Source organism: Oncorhynchus gorbuscha, linkage group LG04 (genome assembly GCF_021184085.1).
Source record: "Oncorhynchus gorbuscha isolate QuinsamMale2020 ecotype Even-year linkage group LG04, OgorEven_v1.0, whole genome shotgun sequence".
Lineage (NCBI taxonomy): Eukaryota > Metazoa > Chordata > Actinopteri > Salmoniformes > Salmonidae > Oncorhynchus > Oncorhynchus gorbuscha.
This window is the reverse complement of record NC_060176.1, coordinates 65,289,798-65,306,268: the sequence shown is the minus strand read 5'-3', so window position 1 is coordinate 65,306,268 and position 16,471 is coordinate 65,289,798. Positions and strand designations below refer to the sequence as shown.

At 44.1% G+C, this 16,471-nt stretch overlaps 1 protein-coding gene across 6 annotated transcripts in view; it reads left to right on the top strand.

Annotated features, from left to right (window-relative positions):
- The first annotated feature begins 11,697 nt into the window (after nt 1-11,697).
- The window catches only part of cemip2 (cell migration inducing hyaluronidase 2), a 44,177-nt gene continuing 39,403 nt past the window's right edge, over nt 11,698-16,471 (top strand). For 4 of the 6 annotated variants that reach the window (XM_046347800.1, XM_046347798.1, XM_046347801.1 and 1 more), the window contains exon 1: nt 12,064-12,286. The gene's annotated coding sequence lies outside the window, so the exon portion shown is untranslated. Of the gene's footprint in view, nt 11,715-12,063; nt 12,287-16,471 lie in introns of those variants that run through there. The other 2 variants (XM_046347803.1, XM_046347802.1) reach the window with 1 other exon arrangement.

The window sequence follows — 16,471 nt, the reverse complement described above, 5'->3', positions numbered from 1 at the left end:
CAAATATCATCATCCCATTTCTTGTTTGGGTGCACAAATCAGGCCCTCGTCAAGAGGTTCAGTTCTCTTGGCGTAAAGGCTTAGGTGTTGGGTTGACAGTTGCTGGACCCGCGTTTGAGTCCTGGTCAGGGCAACCCCCTGAATTCACTAAATTTGTGTTAGAAGTGGGATGGCACTCGTGAGGCAATTGCAGGGGCATGTATACTTGATGTGAGGGACTTGGTATAGAGAAGTGTAGGGACAAGATAGCTCCTGAAGGAAGGGGGTCGTGTAGTGACCTTACCGCAACACCTAGCAACTTTGTCAATGGGGTTGGATCTCTTGGCATAATGGATAAGGTATTGTGTTGACAGTCGGACCTAAATTTGAATCCCGGTCGAGGGGCTACCCCCGAATTTGAATACATACAGTATATGATGATAGATGAATAGACTGCATTAGCCTAGGTTGTTAATCTAAAATCTGTCTTCACATTTGGATTAGGGTTGGAAATGAGGCTTCCCTAGGATTCGATTTGGAAATAAAGTTAGGCCTTGGTTTGAGCTCTGATAGCCTAGGGGTTGGAGATGATCAGGGCTAGTGTATGTTTAGTTATGGGTTGAACTGATAAGGCTATGGATAGGGTTTAATATATTGATCTATTCCTCCACTAGACCGTTTAATATTTACCGTTAATTATTTATGAGTTATCACTGACTCCCTGGCCAAGTGCCTGTGCCATGTGCTCTGTCCTCCAATCGAGCTACAGCAGGGAGAAGCCTCTGACTGCAGCGTGCAGTCAGGTGCAGGGCTCAATGTGTGTAGAGTCAAACTTCGGGACCAGGCTAAATGTAGGAGGAGTCAAACGCGTTTAACGCTGAACCCTTAAAGGTCACCCAAGTTTTTATTTCACCTTTATTTAACCAGGTAGGCTAGTTGAGAACAAGTTCTCATTTACAATGGCCAAGATAAAGTTGAGGTAAACGTCGAAAGTATCAACATCAACGAAAGCGAATCTTAATCGAGCCTAACCTACATGGATAAAAATATAAACCATGGAAGTAAATGAGACTGTCATTATGCATACTGTACTTTGTAATATTCATGTTATACCAGGGCAGTGGTATAATGTTTTTATATGACCAACTACCGCACCGATGTTAGCATAGCGTTAATTTGCACCCTTTTTCACGTGAGCTAGCTAAGTAGCAATAGCACCCGTTTGCATGTAAGCTAGCTAATTGCTTACAATGAGGGAATCTTATTTGGACAAATGTGCCTACTTGAGCAGTAAGCCTCAGTTTACATGTACAGTTATTTAATCGATTTGATCGTTGATTTTTTTGTGTTCGATATATGCCAAGTGTTTGGCTGGCTCTAAATGTGTCGTTGATGCCGACCGCCATTCCTTAAGTTACACATAGTGAGTCTACACAGCCTAGACAAAGTATATACAATTATGAAATTAAAAAGCTTATTTTATGCCTTTCTAATTATCATGCCATTTATGTCTATGCTTATTTTCTTTGATGTATAGAGACATGTTATTGTAGGGCGGAAATAAACTAAATGCTGCAGCAGTCATCTTCATCACTGCCCCTTCTGCACATAAGGCTGAACAATATATGGTCAACAACCACATCAAAGGTCAACAACCACATCAAAGGTCAACAACCACATCAAAGGTCAACAACCACATCAAAGGTCATGCTTCAGTGAGGCACAGAGGTACTATTTATTTCTTTGTTTATTAAATATATTTGACGTTCACGTTTCTTTGATTTGCCCCATTTTTTTCAGTTACATCAGTGTATTTAGTTTCATTATATAACTTGTTACTTTACTGTTATTCCTATTTTTCAGAGTTCACAATCATAAAGTGGCTTCAGTTGTAGAAATGCGACACACTGTGTTTGCTGCAAACAGCCACGTCACTGCTACTTGGTTTCCACCAGCATCATGGTAATTTCTTTAATGATTCATCCATTTCTTATTGTGTTGGCTATTATTTTTGTAATAACGAAGTACTCACATTTATATTCAACTATTGTTTTCCTTTCCTTAGGAGAATGCATCAGGTCAGCAGTGGATTCTTATTCCAGTATGGGAACCTGGACATTGGACAATGTGTGTAAGTAAATTTAGTTTTTCCTTTGTTTGTTTATTGTAAAACGAAGTTGCTCATTGCCGATCTTATTCTTTGCTAGAATTATAATACGTCATAGCTATGTTTCATTAACCACCACCTCTCTTTTAGTATAAATCCTACAACGTTAAAGTCAAGGTTTAAAAGTTGTATGTCAAAAGGTGTCTGTTCATATTTGAACACATTTAACAGATACTGAGGCCACAAGCTAGGGAGATTTTCTTTCTAGATCTTTCCATGGCACTGGCTGGAGAGATGAAAATCGCACCCAACCATTCAGGTTTTTAGGGCACCTTGTTTCATTCCATCTGGATAGTGGTAGTTCAGTTTAAGACCACATATCCATTTATTTTTTAATTTGTATTACTTATGGCTCTGTTTTATTTAAAGTAATATGTAAAATATGTACGTACGATACATAATTTCCCATTCGGTGCATTAAACAGATGGAAACAGAACCATAGATAACATTATCAGTTGGGGCAGTTCTCTTTGAACCCATTGTGACCCCCCCCCCCAAAAAAAAAAAAATGGTGTTCGAGCCTCTAGGCTAACTCAGTTCCAACTGTGTTCAAAACTGTTATGCAATGCAAAGCTGTTGAATGGTACTTTTTCTTTACTTTCACATACACTGTGTTCACAGAAACATTGCTCTGATTTTGTCCCCTGGACCCTGGAGGACTTTTGGTGTGAATGATGTTCAGATTGGATATTCCTTTAAATGATTCCACTGAACTGTACCATTTGATTGTCATTCCTGTATTGAAAAGGGTACCTTGTTCACACCACAGGATCTACCAGAGCAAGGTTTCTCAAACAACTGTGGGGTGTTTGTTGTGATGGTAAGATGCTATTCAGTATATTATATTAGTGCTATTTTCTGTTATAACATATGAAAAGTTAGTAATATTTCTGTGCTTTCAGCAAGCAAAGCACTCTATTGTTATTGCTCATACTTTTTCTTGTTTATTATTCCTGACACTTTTTGGCACCTATTTCCTACAGTTTTTACACTACACAATTCATACATCAAACTCCTGCAGAGTGTCACGTTCTGACCATAGTTCTGTTATTTTATTCTTTGTTTTAGTATGTAGTAAGTAGTATGTTGTAGTATGGTCAGGGAGTGAGTTGGTGTGGGCAGTCTATGTTTGTTTTTTTATGTTGGTTTTTGTGTTCGGCCTAGTATGGTTCTCAATCAGAGGCAGGTGTCGTTAGTTGTCTCGGATTGAGAATCATACTTAGGTAGCCTGGGTTTCACTTTTGGGGTGTGGGTGTTTGTTTCCATGTGAGTGTTTGGGCCACACGGTACGGTTTTAGTTTTGTTCACATCGTTTATTGTTTTGTATTTCAGTGTTCAGGTCGTTTTGAATAAATCATCATGAACACTTACCACGCTGCGCTTTGGTCCGATCCTTCTAACACCTCTGGATGCCGTTACACTGAGCTGGATGCTGATGTGACATGCTGTGACTTCTTGGGGGGGTGTCTTCTACATCCTGAAATATATTCCTGGGGGGTATTATTATTTACTATTATCATCATTATTGTTATGACTATCAAACTTAACAACCTACTCTTTCTTAACTTACACTACGCTGTGTACATTGCAATGGAAGCACAATGTGATTTCACTGAGGTATGTATAAATTATGAATTTCTCATCACTAGTGGATATGTTTTTTGGGATAACCATTCGATTGGAAAACATGCAGCAAATTAGGCGACGGGGGTACCTAGTTCTCCTGCAGAACGTCGTAAGTTGTATGTCTTGAACATTATAAAAAACGTTTTACATTTACATTTACATTTAAGTCATTTTGCAGACGCTCTTATCCAGAGCGACTTACAAATTGGTGCAATCACCTTATGACATCCAGTAGAACAGTCACTTTACAATAGTGCATCTAAATCTTAAAGGGGGGGGGTGAGAAGGATTACTTATCCTATCCTAGGTATTCCTTAAAGAGGTGGGGTTTCAGGTGTCTGAAACCCCACCTTAAAATCTCTTTCACTGCAGCCAGACTGACCTGAATATATTTTCATATTGAATGCATGTAATATATGTCATTCACTCACTACAGTCTGAAGAAGAGAGGTTGAAAGATCGAAAACGACAACGAAAACAAAACGCTCTACAGGTAGGAGGTGTCATGATAGAGTGGTATAGTCTTAAACCAATGTTTAAAGACTTCAACCCCGGCCCTCTCCAATATATTTCAGGATGATGTAGAAGAAGTCACAGCATGTCACCTCAGCATCCAGCTCTGCAGGATCAGGTACTACGTAATAAGGCTATTAGCTAAATTAAGGTGCATTCTTGTACACACATCCCAAGAGGTTCCCTTACATTACTTAATGACCACAATCTGTTTTCTTTCTTTCTTTACAGAAAACATTTGACCTCTGTCATTGCCAACAAAGGGTATATAACAAAGTATTGAGATAAACTTTTGTTATTGACCAAATACTTATTTTCCACCATAATTTGCAAATAAATTCATTAAAAATCCTACAATGTGATTTTCTGGATTTTTTTTCTCATTTTGTCTGTCATAGTTGAAGTGTACCTATAATGAAAATTACAGGCCTCTCTCATCTTTTTAAGTGGGAGAACTTGCACAATTGGTGGCTGACTAAATACTTTTTTTGCCCCACTGTATATGCTCAATGAAAGAATATAATTACAAACATTTATCAACACAATTTTAACAGCACATGACATACATAAGTCTGTTCACTCCAAAAATATTTATTTTATTTAACCTTTATTTAACTAGGCAAGTCAGTTAAGAACATTCTTATTTACAATGACAGCCCACCAAAAGGCCTCCTACGGGGACGGGGGGCGTGGGATTAAAATAAATAAATAAATTAAATATAAATAAAGGACAAAACACACATCACAACAAGAGAGACAACACTACATAAAGAGAGACCTAAGACAACAACATAGCAAGGCAGCAACACATGACAACACAGCATGGTAGCAATACAACATGGTAGCAGCACAAAACATGGTACAAACATTATTGGGCACAGACAACAGCACAAAGGTCAAGAAGGTAGAGACAGCAATACATCACACAAAGCAGCCACAACTGTCAGTAAGTGTCCATGATTGTGTCTTTGAATGAAGAGATTGAGATAAAACTGTCCAGTTTGAGTGTTTGTTGCAGCTCGTTCCAGTCGCTAGCTGCAGCAAACTGAAAAGAGGAGCGATCCAGGGATGTGTGTGCTTTGGGGACCTTTAACAGAATGTGACTGGCAGAACAGGTGTTGTATGTGGAGGATGAGGGCTGCAGTATATATCTCAGATAGGGGTGAGTGAGGCCTAAGAGGGTTTTATAAATAAGCATCAATCAGTGGGTCTTGCGTATACAGAGATGACCAGTTTACAGAGGAGTATAGAGTGCAGTGATGTTGTTATGCAGGTGAATGAGGACCCAAAAGCGACTTGGCGAAAACAGAGTATTTAATCCAGAAAAGTTACTTAACAAACAAAAGGCATAATACTACTCGTAATGACGAGAACAGACAGGAGACTTGATCAAGAACTGCAGGTTGCCTCGTGAAGGCACTTGAACGTAGCAGACTCAGACACCTGCTCACCACGCAGCATCTGAGGGAAACACGACACGACAGGGCAATACATAGACACAGCACGGTGAACAATAGATAAGGATCCGACAGGACAGGAACGGAAAACAAGGGAAGAAATAGGGACTCTAATCAGGGGAAAAGATAAGGAACAGGTGTGGGAAGACTAAATGATGATTAGGGGAATAGGAACAGCTGGGAGCAGGAACGGAACGATAGAGAGAGGAGAGAGAGGGAGGGGAGAGAGAGGGATAGAAAAAGGGAACGAACCTAATAAGACCAGCAGGGGGAAACGAACAGAAGGGAAAGCATAATGACAAGACAATCTAAGACAAAACATGACAGTACCCCCCACTCACCGAGCGCCTCCTGGCGCACTCGAGGAGGAATCCTGGCGGCAACGGAGGAAATCATCAATAAGTGAACGGTCCAGCACGTCCCGAGACGGAACCCAACTCCTCTCCTCAGGACCGTAACCCTCCCAATCCACTAAGTATTGGTGACCCCGTCCCCGAGAACGCATGTCCATGATCTTACGTACCTTGTAAATAGGTGCGCTCTCGACAAGGACGGGAGGGGGGAGGGAAGACGAACGGGGTGCGAAGAAAGGGCTTGACACAGGAGACATGGAAGACAGGATGGACGCGACGAAGATGTCGCGGAAGAAGTAGTCGCACAGCGACAGGATTGACGACCTGGGAGACACGGAACGGACCAATGAACCGCGGAGTCAACTTACGAGAAGCTGTCGTAAGAGGAAGGTTGCGAGTGGAAAGCCACACTCTCTGGCCGCAACAATACCCTGGACTCTTAATCCTGCGTTTATTGGCGGCTCTCACAGTCTGTGCCCTGTAACGGCAAAGTGCAGACCTCACCCTCCTCCAGGTGCGCTCACAACGTTGGACAAACGCTTGAGCGGAGGGAACGCTGGACTCGGCAAGCTGGGATGAGAACAGAGGAGGCTGGTAACCCAGACTACTCTGAAACGGAGATAACCCGGTAGCAGACGAAGGAAGCGAGTTGTGAGCGTATTCTGCCCAGGGGAGCTGTTCTGCCCAAGACGCAGGGTTTCTGAAAGAAAGGCTGCGTAGTATGCGACCAATCGTCTGATTGGCCCTCTCTGCTTGACCGTTAGACTGGGGATGAAACCCGGAAGAGAGACTGACGGACGCACCAATCAAACGACAGAACTCCCTCCAAAACTGTGACGTGAATTGCGGGCCTCTGTCTGAAACGGCGTCTAACGGGAGGCCATGAATTCTGAACACATTCTCGATAATGATTTGTGCCGTCTCCTTAGCGGAAGGAAGTTTAGCGAGGGGAATGAAATGTGCCGCCTTAGAGAACCTATCGACAACCGTAAGAATCACAGTCTTCCCCGCAGACAAAGGCAGACCGGTAATGAAGTCTAGGGCGATGTGAGACCATGGTCGAGAAGGAATGGGGAGCGGTCTGAGACGACCGGCAGGAGGAGAGTTACCCGACTTAGTCTGCGCGCAGTCCGAACAAGCAGCCACGAAACGGCGCGTGTCACGCTCCTGAGTCGGCCACCAAAAGCGCTGGCGAATAGACGCAAGAGTGCCTCGAACACCGGGATGACCAGCTAGCTTGGCAGAGTGAGCCCACTGAAGAACAGCCAGACGAGTGGAAACAGGAACGAAAAAGGAGGTTACTAGGACAAGCGCGCGGCGACGCAGTGTGCGTGAGTGCTTGCTTAACCTGTCTTTCAATTCCCCAGACTGTCAACCCGACAACACGCCCATAAGGAAGAATCCCCTCGGGATCAGTAGAAGCCACAGAAGAACTAAACAGACGGGATAAGGCATCAGGCTTGGTGTTTTTGCTACCCGGACGGTAAGAAATCACAAACTCGAAACGAGCGAAAAACAACGCCCAACGAGCTTGACGGGCATTAAGTCGTTTGGCAGAACGGATGTACTCAAGGTTCTTATGGTCTGTCCAAACGACAAAAGGAACGGTCGCCCTCCAACCACTGTCGCCATTCGCCTAGGGCTAAGCGGATGGCGAGCAGTTCACGGTTACCCACATCATAGTTGCGCTCAGATGGCGACAGGCGATGAGAAAAATAAGCGCAAGGATGAACCTTATCGTCAGACTGGAAGCGCTGGGATAGAATGGCTCCCACGCCTACCTCTGAAGCTGGCCAACCTCGACAATGAATTGTCTAGTGATGTCAGGAGTAACGAGGATAGGAGCGGACGTAAAACGTTCTTTTAGAAGATCAAAAGCTCCTGGGCGGAACCGGACCACTTAAAACACGTCTTGACAGAAGTAAGAGCTGTGAGAGGGGCAGCAACTTGACCGAAATTACGAATGAAACGCCGATAGAAATTAGCGAAACCTAAAAAGCGCTGCAACTCGACACGTGACCTTGGAACGGGCCAATCACTGACAGCTTGACCTTAGCGGAATCCATCTGAATGCCTTCAGCGGAAATAACGGAACCGAGAAAAGTAACGGAGGAGACATGAAAAGAGCACTTCTCAGCCTTTACGTAGAGACAATTCTCTAAAAGGCGCTGTAGAACACGTCGAACGTGCTGAACATGAATCTCGAGTGACGGTGAAAAATCAGGATATCGTCAAGATAGACAAAAACAAAGATGTTCAGCATGTCTCTCAGAACATCATTAACTAATGCCTGAAAAACAGCTGGCGCATTGGCGAGACCAAACGGCAGAACCCGGTACTCAAAATGCCCTAACGGAGTGTTAAACGCCGTTTTCCACTCGTCCCCCCTCTCTGATGCGCACGAGATGGTAAGCGTTACGAAGGTCCAACTTAGTAAAGCACCTGGCTCCCTGCAGAATCTCGAAGGCTGATGACATAAGGGGAAGCGGATAACGATTCTTAACCGTTATGTCATTCAGCCCTCGATAATCCACGCAGGGGCGCAGAGTACCGTCCTTCTTCTTAACAAAAAAGAACCCCGCCCCGGCCGGAGAGGAAGAAGGCACTATGGTACCGGCGTCAAGAGACACAGATAAATAATCCTCGAGAGCCTTACGTTCGGGAGCCGACAGAGAGTATAGTCTACCCCGAGGAGGAGTGGTCCCCGGAAGGAGATCAATACTACAATCATACGACCGGTGAGGAGGAAGGGAGTTGGCTCGGGACCGACTGAAGACCGTGCGCAGATCATGATATTCCTCCGGCACTCCTGTCAAATCGCCAGGTTCCTCCTGAGAAGTGGGGACAGAAGAAATGGGAGGGATGGCAGACATTAAACACTTCACATGACAAGAAACGTTCCAGGATAGGATAGAATTACTAGACCAATTAATAGAAGGATTATGACATACTAGCCAGGGATGACCCAAAACAACAGGTGTAAAAGGTGAACGAAAAATCAAAAAAGAAATAGTCTCACTGTGGTTACCAGATACTGTGAGAGTTAAAGGTAGTGTCTCAAATCTGATACTGGGAAGATGACTACCATCTAAGGCAAACATGGGCGTAGGCTTGTCTAACTGTCTGAAAGGAATGTCATGTCTCCGAGCCCATGCTTCGTCCATGAAACAACCCTCAGCCCCAGAGTCAATCAAGGCACTGCATGTAGCACCCGAACCGGTCCAGCGAAGATGGACCGACATAGTAGTACAGGATCTAGATGAAGAGACCTGAGTAGTAGCGCTCACCAGTAGCCCTCCGCTTACTGATGAGCTCTGGCCTTTTACTGGACATGAATTGACAAAATGTCCATCAAATCCGCAATAGAGGCACAGGCGGTTGGTGATCCTCCGTTCCCTCTCCTTGGTCGAGATGCGAATACCTCCCAGCTGCATGGGCTCAGTCTCTGAGCCAGAGGAGGGAGATGGTTGCGATGCGGAGCAGGGAAACACCGTTGACGCGAGCTCTTTTCCACGAGCTTGGTGACGAAGATCTACCCGTCGTTCTATGCGGATGGCGAGAGCAATCAAAGAGTCCACACTGGAAGGAACCTCCCGAGAGAGAATCTCATCTTTGACCACTGCGTGGAGTCCCTCCAGAAAACGAGCGAGCAGCGCCGGCTCGTTCCAGTCACTAGAGGCAGCAAGAGTGCGAAACTCTATAGAGTAATCCGTTATGGATCGATCACCTTGGCATAGGGAAGCCAGGGCCCTAGAAGCCTCCCTACCAAAAACTGAACGGTCAAAAACCCGAATCATCTCCTCTTTAAAGTTCTGGTAATTGTTAGAACAATCAGCCCTTGCCTCCCAGATAGCTGTGCCCCACTCTCGAGCCCGGCCAGTAAGGAGTGAAATGACGTAAGCAACCCGAGCTCTCTCGCTAGAGTATGTGTTGGGTTGGAGAGAGAACACAATATCACACTGGGTGAGAAAGGAGCGGCACTCCGTGGGCTGCCCGGAGTAGCAAGGTGGGTTATTAACCCTAGGTTCCGGAGGCTCGGCAGGCCACGAAGTAACAGGTGGCACGAGACGAAGACTCTGGAACTGTCCAGAGAGGTCGGAAACCTGAGCGGCCAGGTTCTCCACGGCATGGCGAGCAGCAGACAATTCCTGCTCGTGTCTGCCGAGCATGGCTCCTTGGATCTCGACGGCAGTGTTACGAGCATCTGTAGTCGCTGGGTCCATTCCTTGGTCGGATCCTTCTGTTATGCAGGTGAATGAGGACCCAAAAGCGACTTGGCGAAAACAGAGTATTTAATCCAGAAAAGTTACTTTACAAACAAAAGGCATAATACTACTCGTAATGTCGAGAACAGACAGGAGACTTGATCAAGAACTGCAGGTTGCCTCGTGAAGGCACTTGAACGTAGCAGACTCAGACACCTGCTCACCACGCAGCATCTGAGGGAAACACGACACGACAGGGCAATACATAGACACAGCACGGTGAACAATAGATAAGGATCCGACAGGACAGGAACGGAAAACAAGGGAAGAAATAGGGACTCTAATCAGGGGAAAAGATAAGGAACAGGTGTGGGAAGACTAAATGATGATTAGGGGAATAGGAACAGCTGGGAGCAGGAACGGAACGATAGAGAGAGGAGAGAGAGGGAGGGGGAGAGAGAGGGAAAGAAAAAGGGAACGAACCTAATAAGACCAGCAGGGGGAAACGAACAGAAGGGAAAGCATAATGACAAGACAATCTAAGACAAAACATGACAGATGTGTCCTATACGGAGCATTGGTGGCAAATCTGATGGCCGAATGGTAATGAACATCTAGACGCTCGAGAGCACCCTTACCTGCCGATCTATAAATTATGTCTCCGTGATCTAGCATGGGTAGGATGGTCATCTGAATCAGGGTTTAGATTTAACTTAAGCCTGCAGCTTTGATATGTGAGAGAAGGACAGTGCACCGTCTAGCCATACTCCCAGATACTTGTATCAAGCTCTAAATCATCAGAGGTTGTAATAACACCTGTGGAAAGAGGGGCATTCTTCTTACCAAACAAACCACATGATCTTTGTTTTGGAGGTGTTCAGAACAAGGTTAAGGTTAGAGAAAGCTCGTTGGACACTGAGATAGGCTTTGTTGTAGAGCATTTAGCACAAAATCCGTGGAGGGGCCAGCTGAGTATAAGACTGTATCATCTACATATAAATGGATAAGAGAGATTCCTACTGCCTGAGCTATGTTGTTGATGTAAATTGAGAAGAGCGTGGGGCCTAGGATTGAGCCTTAGGGTACTTTCCTGGTGACAGGCAGTGGTTGAGACTGCAGATTTTCTGACTTTATACACTGCACTCTTTGAGAGAGGTAGTTAGCAAACCAGGCCGAAGATCCCTCAGAGACACCACTACTCCTTAGCCGGCCCACAAGAATGGAATGATCTACCGTATCAAAAGCTTTGGCCAAGTCAATTAAAATAGCAGCACAATATTGCTTAGAATCAAGGGCAATGGTGACATCATTGAGGACCTTTAAGGTTGCAGTGACACATCCATAATCTGAACAACGCTTGCTGTTTGGAAGAGAGCGAATGGCCTGTGAAGGCACAGAGTAATCCCGTGAAAGGTAGGAGACCTCATATCACAGATGTTTTTTTGGGGTCAAATATCAGTTGCTTGTCTCAAATATAACATGAAGCAAAAACACATGTGCTGGTACCACTTTATATAATATCTCTTATGGTCTTCAAAAATGAAATATGTTTCTATTCAACATGTGCCTTGCACAAACGTGTGTGTTTGTATTCAGTGTGTGACTGTCAAACCTCAGATGAACCCCCCAAAACAGTGGGCGTGGTCAAACGTGAGCCCCCACATTGAGCCCCGCCCCGAACTGCACACTGCAGTCAGGGATACTTGACAGCAGGTGGCGGAGGCAGTGGGAGTCAACTCAAGCCCCTCCCATGAACCCGTACTCTCCGCTCACTTCCTCTCCAAACCGCGCCTGGGACGGGGGCTGGCAGTCTACAGCCCCGAAAGAAAACACAATGTAAAAGTATAAAAAGAACACACAACGCAAACTGTAGATTTTTTCTAAGTATTCGTTCCATGACTTCCGTCAGTCAACGCATCGTTACAACGCTTGCTGTTTGGAAGAGAGCGAATGGCCAGTGAAGGCACAGAGTAATCCCGTGAAAGGTAGGAGACCTCACATTGTTCGGATGGTACCACTATCATGCCCTGGCTATTGATATAATATTTCCTATAAGTATTTAGCAAACGGTCTGTAGTGTAGCCTAGCTGCTGTGTGATTTAACAAAATAATGTGATTATTGTATGGTAAAAAGAGGTGCTTAGTGCTGTCTTGCTTCTTTTTTGTTGTTGTACCCAAACCCATGTTGTTGAAAAGTTCCATGTTGTTCTATATAAGGTCCCACTGTGTGCCAGTAAAGCAGTGTTTAACATAGAAATGTGACCAAATCCATCCCTACATCTTTCATGCTACTCAACTATTTCACTGTATTTCACGATACTTGGTCGCAGAGGTGTATGATTATGTTATGGGAATAATGGTTTCAAGTTTAACTTTATAAAGATCTTGGGTTGAAACATTGTTGCAATAATATATGTGGTACTGTGCTATGAGTGATAGTTTGTAGGACTTTCCATTTCAGATATTTTATTATTATGTTTACTTTAAAGTTGTACAGTGTTAATGCATTGTAATAGGCTAACTGGCTAGCTAATTAACTGATATGGTTAAAGCTTTATTTTTGGGATTTGGGATGCTGTTCAATGGTAATTTAAATTCTTAATTGAAACCTATTGATTCTTCAATCATTTATAAATGCCTCATTAGCTTAGCATGTCTGTCATTAACATAACCTAAAATATTAGGTTTTATTACTCATTGTTTACAAACAACAAAATAGGTTTAAAACGATCTCTTACATGTCATGGACAGTCATTGCATATAGAGTGATGTCTATTAATTGTAAGAGGGGTTACAGTTCCTTAACCCCATCCCTCAGCTATATACCAAAACATGTGCCCTGTTATATTTTTTATTTTTATCACAGACTCTAGCTTTAATTGTGAGGTTTACCAGCTTCAATCTAAGGACTGAAAGGCTGAGTCATTATTCCAAAGAGAAGCAGGCTCCTCTAGTCTTGGTGCTGCTCAGAACACAAACTGTGCACCTCAGCTAAACCAGCATGGTTACAAGGGCAGAACAGTGACACGGAGCGATAGGCCCACCTGTGCTGACCTCAGACTATCACTCGACTCTCTCTGTACCTGAGTTGGGTGGGTCACATCTGTGGCCATACTTAGAGGGTGGTCTGTCGAAAGAATTTCTGATAAAAGGAAAGCATTGATTGTATGAAGCATATATATGTCGCATTCGGAAATTATTCAGACCCCTTGACTTTTTCCACATTTTGTTTTACATTACAGCCTTATTCTAAAATTGATTACATTGTTTTCCCCCCTCATCAATCTACACACAATACCCAATAATGACAAAGCAAAAACTTTTTATTTTTTATTTTTGCAAGTTTATTCAAAATAAAAAACTGAAATATCACATTTACATAAGTATTCAGACCCTTTACTCAGTACTTTGTTGAAACATCTTTGGCAGTGATTACAGCCTCGAGTCTTCTTGAGTATGACGCTACAAGCTTGACACACCTGTATTTGTGGAGTTTCTCCCATTCTTCTCTGCAGATCCTCTCAAGCTCTGTCAGGTTGGATGGGGAGCTTTGCTGTACAGCTGTTTTCAGGTCTCTCCAGAGCTGTTAGATCAGGTTCAAGTCCGGGATCTGGCTGGGCCACTCAAGGACATTCAGAGACTTGTCCCGAAGCCTCTCTTGCATTGTCTTGGCTGTGTGCTTAAGGTTGTTGTCCTGTTGGAAGGTGAACCTTCACCCAGTCTGAGGTCCTGAGCAGGTTTTCATCAAGGATCTCTGTACTTTGCTCTGTTCATCTTTCCCTCGATCCTGACTAGTATCCCAGTCCTTGCCGCTGAAAAACATTGCCACAGCATGATGCTGCCACCACCATGCTTCACCATAGGGATGGTGCCAGGTTTCCTCCAGATGTGACTCTTGGTATTCAGGCCAAATAGTTAAATCTTTATTTCATCAGACCAGATAATTTTGTTTCTTATGGTCTGAGAGTCCTTTAGGTGCCATTTAGCAAACTCCAAGTGGGATAGTCATGTGCCTTTTACTGAGGAGTGGCTTCCGTCTGGCCACTCTACCATAAAGGCCTGATTTGTGAAGTGCCGCAAAGATGGTTGTCCTACTGGAAGGTTCTCCCATCAACACAGAGGGACTTTGGAGCTCTGTCCGGGTGAACATCGGGTTCTTGGTCACCTCCCTGACCAAGGCCCTTTTCCCCCGATTGCTCAGTTTCGCCGGGTGGCTAGCTCTAGGAAGAGTCTTTGTGGTTCTAAACTTCTTCCATTTAAGAATGATGGAGGCCACTGTGTTCTTGGTGACCTTCAATGTTGCAGAACTATTTTGGCACCCTTCCCCAGATTTCTGCCTCAACACAATCCTGTTTCTGAGCTCTATGGGCAATTCCTTCACCCACATGGCTTGGTTTTTGCTCTGACATGCACTGTCAACTGTGGGACCTTATATAGACATGTGTGTGCCTTTCCAAATCATGTCCAATCAATTGAATTTACCATAGGTGGACTCCAATCAAGTTGTAGTAACATCTCAAGGATGATCAGTGGGCACAGGATGTACTTGAGCTCAGTTTTGAGTCTCATAGCAAAGGGTCTGAAGACTTATATAAATAAGGTATTTCTGTTTTTTATTTTGAATACATTTGCTAAAATTTCTAAAACCAGTTTTCGCTTTGTCATTATGGGGCATTGTGTGGATTGATGAGGAATGTTTTTTATTTAATACAGTTTAGAATAAGGCTTAAATGTAACAAAATGTGGAAAAGTCCAGGGGTCTTAATACTTTCCGAATGAACTGAACATGTAGAGTTAATATGTTCCTCTCATTGAAAGAAGACAGTTGGATGCTCATGCATGGGACTGGTGCTGACATTGCTGTGTCAGGGGTGTCAAAAAGGGAGTTTTTGAGGGCCTCCCGGGTGGCGCAGTGGTTATGGGCGCTGTACTGCAACTCCAGCTGTGCCATGAGAGACTGGGTTCGCTCCCAGGCTCTGTCGTAACCGGCCGCGACCGGGAGGTCCGTGGGGCGACGCACAATTGGCCTAGCGTCGTTCGGGTTAGGGAGGGTTTGGCAGGTAGGGATGTCCTTGTCTCATCGCGCACCAGCGACTCCTGTGGCCGGCCGGGCGCAGTGCACGCTAACCAAGGGTGCCAGGTGCACGGTGTTTCCTCCGACACATTGGTGCGGCTGGCTTCCGGGTTGGATGCGCGCTGTGTAAAGAAGCAGTGCGGCTTGGTTGGGTTGTGTATCGGAGGACGCATGACTTTCAACCTTTGTCTCTCCCGAGCCCGTACGGGAGTTGTAGCGATGAGACAAGATAGTAGCTACTAAAACAATTGGATACCACGAAATTGGGGAGAAAAAGGGGTAAAAAAAGAGGGTGTTTTTAGTAGTGTAATGTCCTCTCTATGTGTGTGCGTGTATGTTTGTGTATGTGTGTGTGTATATGTGTATGTATGTATGTTTGTGCGTGTGGGGGCATTTTCCTCTAGCACTCTAATTGGTGCCATCTGTCTGCTATTTTAACATGACTTCAGAATGTAGAAATCCATTGAAAATCTCCTTCATTACTCTGGACAAAGGCAGACAAGGTCACTCCCTCTAAATAAACAATCCCAGGGGATTGTCCTGGATGGACAGATTCATTGTCAATTTCAAATAAACCCCCCACAGTTTACCTGGGATAAACAGTAAATGCCTGCTGGCTCATTGCCTTGTTTCCCTGAGTTTAAGACCCCATTATTTATCCACTTTCTCGCTCTCTCTCTCTCGCGCTCTCAATTCAAGTGGCTTTATTGGCATGTGAAACATATGTTAACATTGCCAAAGCAAGTGAAGTAGATAATATACGAAAGTGAAATAAACAATAAAAATGAACAGTAAACATTACACTCACAGAAGTTCCAAAATAATCAAGAAATTACAAATGTCGTATTATGTATATATACAGTGTTTTAACGATGTGCAAAAGGTTAAAATACAAAAGGGAAAATATATCAATATAAATATGGGTTGTATTTACAATGGTGTTAACTGGTTGCCCTTTTCTTGTGGCAACAGGTCACACATCTTGCTGCTGTGATGGCACAATGTGGTATTTCACCCAGTAGATATGGGAGTTTATCAAAGAGTTTGTTTTCAAATTCTTTGTGGATCTGTGTAATCTGAGGGAAATATGTGTCTC